Here is a 10687-nt window from a genome sequence, read left to right as displayed (position 1 = left end):
ACAATATATTATAATCAGTGTTTCTTCAATAATACAATCATCAAGTATACTTGGAAAAACTCCAAGTCTATACTTAGAGTATTTTACAATCAAGGCATAGAACAACCTTTACAATACTTGTGCCAACCTCACACGGTAGGAGGGTGCTCACCCGAGACACCTAGAACTCCACCTTAAGTTATGCACAAAACCGCACACTCATCGACCAACATACGACCCACTCTTCCAACCATCAACCAAGACTTCACCTGCGCACTTCTCCAAGTTAATGCGCATGAGTTATGTGCATGTCTCAACCCAAACTGCGCACTTCCCTTGCGTAGATGCCAAGAGCGAATGCAAGTCGAATTGCTTGTCTCCAAATGAACTTGGAGCTCCCTTATATATACCATCTCATGCGTTGATTTGTAAAGGGGTGTGCAACCTTTAGGCCGACCCCCAAAAGTCTCCATGCACGCCCATAGCTCACTTAACAAGTCAGCTTTACATCCTTTCATCATCGCATATAAAGCTCGCTCCAACACTTAGTCAAATTAAGTGTTTCTTATATCGTCGCATTTTCCTTGTCGCTCCGTCGCATGTGCATTCGTGCGCCCGCTTGCGCGCCCGCATGCCTACCCGCGCGCACTCGTGCACGACCTCACCCGGCGCCCGTCGCAACCGAGGCTTGAAGGTCTTACATCCTCCTCCACCTGAAATCGTTGTCGTCCTCGACAACATATCATCTCGGTAGCCATCCACCAAGATCATCATCATCCATGATGTCGACTCCTCCACATAAGGCAAACATCCCTACAACATATATAGAACTCCATCTCCATCATGTCTCACCTTAGTGACTAACTACCACCAAAATACCCATACCAAGGTATGCACCTTCACGGTATGTTCCCCATCAGATATCATCTCGATCCATGATCATCGACTCCTCTGTCACAATCTCCACTGCAACATCTTGTGTTGACCCCATCATGTGTCATCATGTGAACCTCTGTCATGATACTCCAACACAATGCCAACACATCTCTGCACACTTCGCGACCCCATGTCTGAACTAGTTGGGTAGCTAATCCAACCATCATGCTCAATCCATGAGAGTGAACATCCTCATGCCATCATCAATTGTTCCTCAAACATCTACCACATCCTTGACTCATCAAGAATCTACCACCATAATCCATGCTCAGGTCCATGGAACTCCATCCATCTGCAACATGTCATGATGCTTGATGCCAAGCCATCCCTGCACCATCAATCATACCTGCTCAAACATGTTTAAGGACTCACTGCCATGAGCAGCTAACAATGAGCCCCATCTTCTTCATCCATCTAAGAAGATGTAGAGGGAGTAGAGCCTGAAGGCTCTCCCTCACTAATCAACTCAATCCATCTATCAGGATCCTCAATCTCCATCCTTTGTAGATAAGCAACCCAGTCTTCCTTCTGGACATCCGGCCTCACATATACCTCCTCCTCATCATCATCATCCTCCACCAGCTCTAGCCTTCTTGAAAAATCCAAGATGCTATCTGAAAGTGATCTAATGACCAATGACTGCTCGGTAAGCTTTGCCTCAATAGTAGACAATCGCTTATTCACCTTTTCCTTATCTTCCATTTGCATCACTCCCAATTTACAATCAGGTCTTGTCACACCAATGGTTGGAACACCAATGGGTACATCTTCCCTTCCATCATAAATGTAGAGCTTTCTCAAATGTGGAACAACCATAGCCTCAAATTGTTTCATGAATTCCATCCCCAATACAACCTCATAGTCATCAATCCGCACTATAGTGAAGTCCACCTTCCCGATCCATTCACCAAGTGTAGTATCCACCCTCTCAGCTATACCAAGAATCTCAATAGGAGGAGAATTCACTGTCTTCATTTGTGCCTTTGCCGGTACAAACTTCAGCCCAACTCTTCTCGCAGTATCTTCGCTCATGAAGTTGTGAGAAGCCCCACTATCCACCATAGTGAGTATATCAGCACCTCCAACCTTCATCTGAACATACTCCAATCTGTTCCTCTCAGGATCCCTCCTAGAGACCACCTCCGTAGTAGCAGAAGCACCAAGTATCTGCATCATCCCCACAGAAGCACCTTCATTCTTCGCATCAGATTGTGCAATAGCAGCCACCTTTGGTTTAGAAGGACAATTCTTCACCATATGTGGTCCAGCACATATCCAACACTTCAAGGCTTTCTTCGTCTTCGAACTATCATCCGATTTCGAAGCATCTTCCTTCTTCTTATCTTTCGGTTTATCGGACTTCTTCTTCCTATCATCAGAAGTCTCATCATAATGCTCCACCAACCTGTCAACAGCAGCAAAAGCTTCTTCAAGTGTCCTAATCTTCTGCCTCTTCACTTCATTGCGTGCCCAAGGCTTCAACCCAATAATGAAGTTGAACACCTTGTCTCTTTCCGCCATGTCAGGAAGTTCTAGAGTTGCACTTGCAAACTCCCGCTGATATGCTTGTAGGCTTCCGGTCTGCTTTATGTACTTAATCTTCGTCCTTGCTTCCCATGTCTCATCTTGAGGACTGGAATGAGTCTGCAAAGCCTTCTTCATGTCATCCCACGAAGTAATGTCATCAGCACTACCATTGGCAATCTGATCTAATCTCCTTCGCCACCACATCTTAGCATCCTTTGTTAAGAACTGAGCAGCGACCTTGACCTTTGTCTCATCATCAAATAGACCCAATCGTTCCAAGTATTGCTCCATGTCCCATAGAAAGTTGCCAAGAGTCTTTGCATTCCTTGTACCATCATAAGATTCTGGTTCCTTGACCTTCACATGAGGCACTCCTCCACCTGAGTTATGCCTCACGACCTTCTTCAACACCGCTATCTCATCCTTGGCTTCGTCAAGAGTTTTCTTCAAGTTCACGATCTCTGCAAGACCCTGATCCCTTGCTTCTTCAACCTCCTTGACCCTTACTTCAAGTTGTGTACACATAAGATCAGTGTACTCATACTGTGTCCGGAGTTCATCATGTTGTGTTCGGAGTTCATCGAGCTCTTTCTTTGTCTTCAATTTTGCCTCTTGTTCTTTAGCAAACAAGTCCATCTTCTTATCCCAAGAAGTCTCCATGCTCTCCATCTTTTCCAACACCTTTTCAATGAACCCAATAGTAGTATCCTTCATAACGTGACTAGACCCATCCTGAGATTCGACTGCCATCTCTAACAGCTTCTTTCTCCTTTGCAATCTAGTTTCGACCATCCAACAGCTTCACCAAGTCACCTGCAATTAGAACCAACCCTTGTTCCACTTCGTGTGAAACGGTTTCCTTCACCTGCAAGTACCCTTTCACTGTCACGAGCAACCCTGCTCACCAGCTCTAGACCGAGCTTAACCTGAACATGAGCAAAACTTGCTCTGATACCAACTTCACTTCGGTGAAGTTGTGTAGCAGCTTCAACCTTCAATACCCTGAATCAGCTGCTCTGATACCACCTGTCACACCCCTACACCTGCGGTAGTCTTTCAACCGCTTATATCGACGTGCGGCACCACCGAACGCTTTCTTTTCACCAATACTCACCTTCGTGGACTACGCCTAATTCACTTGTCCTTACTTAGTTTGTTTTTCGCAACCAAGTAAAATGCAATTATGCTTTATACTTAATGAAGCCCATACTCATTCATTTTCATCATCCAATTAACCAAGAACATCAACAATTGCAAACAAGTATAAAGGGGAGGGGCAACTCCCAAACAAGTCTGCCCAACAATATATTATAATCAATATTTCTTCAATAATACAATCATCAAGTATACTTGGCAAAACTCCAAGTCTATACTTAGAATATTTTACAATCAAGGCATAGAACAGCCTTTACAATACTTGTGCCAACCTCACACGGTAGGAGGGTGCTCACCCGAGACACCTAGAACTCCACCTTAAGTTCTGCACAAAACCGCACACTCATCGACCAACATACGACCCACTCTTCCAACCATCAACCAAGACTTCACCTGCGCACTTCTCCAAGTTAATGCGCATGAGTTATGCGCATGTCTCAACCCAAACTGCGCACTTCCCTTGCGTAGATGCCAAGAGCGAATGCAAGTCGAATTGCTTGTCTCCAAATGAACTTGGAGCTCCCTTATATATACCATCTCATGCGTTGATTTGTAAAGGGGTGTGCAGCCTTTAGGCCGACCCCCAAAAGTCTCCACGCACGCCCATAGCTCACTTAACAAGTCGGCTTTACATCCTTTTATCATCGCATATAAAGCTCGCTCCAACACTTAGTCAAATTAAGTGTTTCTTATATCGTCGCTTCTATCGTCGCATTTTCACCGTCGCTCCGTCGCATGTGCGTTCGTGCGCCCGCTTGCGCGCCCGCGTGCCTACCCGCGCGCCCTCGTGCACGACCTCACCCGGCGCCCGTCGCAACCGAGGCTCGAAGGTCTTACACATGGGCTTATAAATAGGCATGGAGCAAGTACTAGGATCTGAAAGAAGCAGTCCATCGTGAACCTCAGCTTCGCTCGAATGGGTAGCCTCCAATATTTGATCTCTTCGTAAGAATGGGATGCCACGGTCTATTTAAGGCAAGTAAGAAAGCCATACTACCACGAAGTCTTGGATGCGAACTATGTAAAGGACAAGGGGTAAGCAGAAAATTTTGGAAGATAAACTCCTTCGCCCTTTGCCACGCACAATGGTCCAACCTTAACATAGAGCTTCCCCAACTCACTGGCGCTCACCATGCACCTTCCATTCATCTGACCATCTTCTACATTGGCGTAATGATGAAGGAGGTCAATGATAACTCACAACAAGGTATTGAGAGTGCACAAAAGTCAACAACCCATGTGGCAATTCCATATGCCAAATTATAATTGGGCCTGACGACGAAAACAAAGATCTTTGATTGGCTATGATAAACAAGGTTTGCCCACCCTAAACCCGCAGTGAAAAACGCTATTCAACGTAAATATGTCTATTGGTACCATTAGTCACATTTATGTAAAAGCAATATATAAAATTAATCACTTAAAATGAAGGAAAAAATTAGCTTGATATCTTTACCAATGAAAACGTACAACGCACCCTAAAGAGGAGATTACTATTACATTTAAAGTCAATAATGATGTGGCCGTTCGATGTCGGCGCATATTCGTTTTGAGTCCATTTCATTGCACGATCAGCCACGACCTGAGCACGCTTCATGCGCAAGCCTTCCCTTTCATTCGTTGCCCCGCAGACAATGGGAATATCAGATCAATTGCAATCATTAGTTGTTCCACGTAGTCAACTGAAATTTTTAGGTTCCCACTTTTTCTTAATGGATTGCTATTATACCTATATCAAATGCTATAGCCTGGGCAATTACTATCCAATAATAAATTTTTGATGAATTGCAAATGTCCACGCTTTCAAATTTGAAATATTTAGTAGACACAATTACTTGGAATAATGTCTACTAACACATTAAATTTAAATATTAAATTGTAAAATATACGCACATTTTTCTTTAAATTAAACAATGCCGTTTTAGATGAATATATTATAGATCTTTATAATCTTGTAGCAAGTGGGTTTCGATTACCTTAATTCATAGTTATTTAATTTGAACTAAAATTTTGAATGGAATTCAACTCAATATTATAAAAATTTATGTGAGGAATTTATTTTCAATTTTTATTATTATATGGTTTATTTTTTATTTTATTGAGCTGACAGGTTTATTCTACAATTTATTATGCAAATGAATATTATAAAAATTTAAATGAGAAATTTGGAATTTTAAATTTTTCTTACTATATAGTTTTTATTTATTTTATTAAGTCGAGAGGTTTATTCTACAACCAAGTATGATGTGTTTTGATTTATTTTATTAAGCCGAGAGGCTTATTCTACAACCCAGTATGATGTTGTAAGTCCATCATCAAAGTTGAAATTTTGCTCATATGAGTTAAAATAAATAAATTTTAAAATCTAAAAATAAAAAATATTAAATAACTAGACAAAACATTTAAATAATGTTAGCAGATAAAAAAATTTACACATGAAAAATTGTATCTCTCAATTCATGTTAAATACGTATTTAAAATAGATCTATATTAGTTTTATAATTATTTAATTTATATTAATAATTTAGTATTTAAATAAAATTAAAATTTTTATTAAAATTTAATATGATACAATAAAAAAAATTAAATGAAAATTTTTAATTCCAAAAAATAATGAGTACATATTTAAAAATTAGCTATATAACTCTGAATTTAAGTCGATTGTGGATTCTTTGAGAATATAAGGAATCCACAATCACATAAAGATGCGGGATATATAAAATCTCTTTCCTCTAATAATAATTTCTTTTGCTCATTTTTTTATTAATTTATTTTAAATTTTAAATAATTTTTAATAAATTTAGATATTATAACAACTTTATGTATAATTTACCAAAAAGTTATATATTCACTTTCTTTTTCAACTTTTCTTCTTTTCAAAATTTAAATGTAATATTTTTGCATCCAAAACTTATTTGTCTAAATTTTCTTTTAATAAAAAAATCATATTTAAAAAAGGATCATTCAAAATTTATTTATCTAAAATATATTAGAAAATATTTAAAAAATCACTGGATATGAAATTATACACTTTATCTCTACCTTCCTCGTTTATGGGCATTCCAGTGTAAAACAAGAATAAAATTGGCTATGAAATTATACACTTTATCTCTACCTTCCTCGTTTATGGGCATTCCAGTGTAAAACAAGAATAAAATTGGAAAAAAGGTATTTTTCCATTATTTCCCTTCCCTTTCCTTTGTGCTTGCAGGCTTGTGTTTAGCCAAATACTCGCCTCAACATTCTATGCCCACAAATGGAAAACTCCATGTAGATAACTTATTGAATTTCAGAGAAACCAAATTGAATTTCATTAAAGTATTAAGTATGAAACAGAATGGACAATTTTGGTAATTTTTACATTATTTTAATAAATTTGGTAATTATGCTTTAATTTGGTGATTGATAAAGTATGATAACTTTAACTATTACATTTTACATGAAGACCTTTGATGAGAAAGAATGGACATTCAGAAGTTTTGATTAAAACATTTAAAGATAAAGTGAGATTTTCCACTTCCCTCGTTTGTTGGAAAACTATTAATTTTTTAATTAAAAAAAATATATGTATGAAATCTCAAATTTTTAAAATAATTTTTTTAATTAAATTAAATATATTTTTATAAAATTATATATTTAATATATTTTTTTTTATATAAATGAACTTTGGTTGGTTTGTCACTTTTATTTAGCTTAATAAATTATAACTTATCTTTTGTAATAATTTACTAATATTGTTTTTAAATAATAATTTTTTATAATTTTTAAAAATTATTCAATAAAATAATTAAATTAATTAATTTCTTTACGAAAACTAACAAATATGAAGGGTTTTGAAATCTATTATTTCAATATTCGCAATAAATATCTCGATAAAAATATAAAAATAGTTCAAAAATATATTAAACTCACAAAATTCACGTGTGTCGTTATTTAACTCTATATAATTATATTGAGCATAGGGATTTATGTTATAAACATTAAACATAGATTGTTATTGGGAAATGAAATTCTTTTCCAAAAGTAAGAAGATCTTGTAACCTTTTTTAGTCCCTGCCATCTGGCAATCGGCAGGGACTATAGTAATTGTTAGTTTTCGACTTAGCATTAGTTTACAATTTTTTTAGTGTGTTATACGGCGCTTAGTATAAAGTTCGGAAATGCGCTGTGTGGTGTTCTCCCCAGATAGCCAAAGTCTGATTCCCCGCTGAAGCTTTCCCATCTTATTTGGCCTCTTCCCGAGGCGGAAGAGGCCCGAACATAGGTTAAATTGCTATTTAGGCCCAGTTCATTATGGCTGACCGTCAACGGTCTCGTGTTAATGCTAGCATTAATTCGTTAATTCGTATTATCTGCAAACAGGTATATGCTAAGGTTGCAGGGTATGCTACGGTTTGATCTTAACAGGTGTTGTGCAGGTGTGCGTGCCTGGCACTAGCTGACTGCAACTCAGTGTCTGTCGCATGATCCTCATCAACAGGTGCATCGTATGTAACATAGCATCAATGCGAAGTAGGAACTAAGGTTCTGTAGGGTAAGCCCCGTCCAGGGGGACTATGGGTAATATATCCTCTCAAGCAGGAAGGGAGAAGGCAAGCAGCAAGATAGGTTTGATCGAAGGCATTTAGTCAGGGGGGAAAGGTCGAAGCGTGTCTTCCGGGTAATGGACATCAATCTTATTTTAGACCTGAACACGCTACACCCGCTTCTTGTGGGTGGCATGGGGGTATAGATAGGCTACGGCTGGTAGGGATCCCCAATATCAACGCCTCTGACCAATGTGCATATGGAGCAGCAAAACCCCCACAGGGAAGGCAATGGCAGGCATCTTCTGATACTCACAAGCTGCATACACTGTTTTGATGGATGAATACAGATTTTCCGATTTAACAAGTACAGAGCTCATTTTGTTCATACAGCGTGAACCTGGGTGGGCGGCGGCCCGGGGCATACCGATGTTTTGCTTAAGAATATATACACAGTAAAAGACGGTAATCAATCTATCAGGAAGTAACGAATTGTCCTCATGTCCATGAAAAAGGTTTGGTTCCCCGTTACAAGGTTGTGTATGTTGGCAGCTGGTGCATGCCATGATGCACCATGGTTCAACAACTGTTATTCCGAGGTACTAGGTGGTGTTTCCTCAGCCCTGCGGAATGGTGAGAGCAATAGTAGTTATAGAGGACAAGCTTTTCAGCGCCTACGCAGACCACGAAATCCGCGTGTGAGGCCGCTTTGGTTCGAGTTCTGGGGATGGCCACAAGCGAATAGCCACAATACTCACGCTGCTGGATTACATACATCGCTGGATGAAGCCGAAGCGCGACGTTTTTGGATGTTGGTCAGGCGGTACTGAAAACCCTAAGTCGACAAACCCTAAGTCCCCGCAGCATGTGGGCGCGATATGTTGTCTGCTTACACCAATGGTTTCTTGTATTCAGGCTCCTCAGATATGACTGTGAAGGTATGGTGAGTCTCGGACCTCAAGTGCGTCGAAACGATTCAGGCTCATGATGACGTTGTAAATGCCATTTCTGTCGGGCGGGACGGGTTAATCTTCACTGGGTCGGATGACTGCACGGTGAAAATATGGAGAAAAATTTTGGGGCCTTCGTCGCACATTCTATTAACAACCCTACACGGGAAAACCAAACACAGGGACTCAAATTTAATCTCAAACTCGCCTGTCAAAACCCTCGCTCTGAATTCGAATGGGTCTTCTCTATACACAGGATCCTCGACTGCAACTAGATCTGGATCTATACCCGTAGAGCACCTGCGAAATGTGTTGTTTGACCTGCAACTACGGCTCTGTGACGGGGCGGGAGCAGCCGGGACTGAGAGCTGGGTGGCTGCTTTTAGTTTCCACTTCTTTATATCCTGCTTGTTAGTATCGCTTAGTTTACTAAGCTAGATCAGTAGATGGCTTATGATTTGGATACTAATACAACTGGGATTCAAATAAGGATTAACAGACAATCTATGGACTTACTTGGCTTGGTCCCAGTTTATAGGCATTAAAGAAAGATATAACTAGTTGGAAAGGGCGCAAGCAGGAAAAAATGCAGTCAAAAGAAGCCTGTCTTAGTCTCAAATAGGGCTTAGCCTCAATGGCAGACCAACAACCAAATGCAGAATGACGGTCGTGAGCCGGTCCTTATGGAATTCCTAGGCGTGAAGGTGGACAAGGTGGCAGGAAGCCTCTTTATATGGCGTAGCCCTTCGAGTAAAGCATTCGATTATGCGTGCTGGCCGCTCATCCTTAAAGGCCGGGTTGAGAAGGAAGACTTAGAGCGGATGGATAGAAGGCCTTTCCTCTGAAAATGGCAATGCTTCATTGGAACTCTTGGAGGAGTTGGGTATACTACATTACTTCTTCAGGAGCAAGGTGGGCATTGATGAATATCGAGCGTAGTTCATCATCCATGCCCAAATTGATCTGCTTGACTTCGTCTTCCGTGGGAGGAGCTCTAGCTTGGCGTTATAAGAAATTCGGAAGGTATTTTCATTTTTCTTGTGGAAGGTGAAGGATGCTCCAAGGGCTTCCCAGCAGTGGATATGATTTGATGGGGGTTAAGGTAATTCAGGCGATATCCTCAACATCTGTTGGGCCATCAGCTAAGCTGATTTGACGGGGGTTAAGGTAATTCAGGCCATATCCTCACCATCTGTTGGGCCATCACCTAAGCTGATTTGATGGGGGTTAAGGTGATTCAGGCGATATCCTCAACATCTGTTGCGCCATCACCTAAGCTGATTTGATGGGGGTTAAGGTAATTTAGGCCATTTGTACATGTCTTGTGTACACATTTCATTCCAGCTGACATTATGCATGTAGTGTCCGCTACTTGTAACGTAATTTTCTTGTTATATAATAAGCTTATAGATGATTTCGTGGTTACTTCGCGTCGGCTTGTTATTTCGCTTCTGGTCCACTACACTGGTTTATTTCGGGTACTGTTTATGTTTTCGCTCTACTACATTGTATTTGTATTCAAATTACCTCTTTTGTATTATCCTTCATGTAATGTATGCATTTTTATAATAATAGATTGTTGCTGATATCTAGACTCATATATTTGCATAAAAT

The sequence above is a fragment of the Pinus tabuliformis genome, chromosome 9 (assembly GCF_031772625.1).
Source record: "Pinus tabuliformis cultivar Carrire ecotype Pingquan chromosome 9, CPIR1, whole genome shotgun sequence".
Taxonomy (NCBI): Eukaryota; Viridiplantae; Streptophyta; class Pinopsida; order Pinales; family Pinaceae; genus Pinus; species Pinus tabuliformis.
This window is presented reverse-complemented; position numbering follows the sequence as displayed.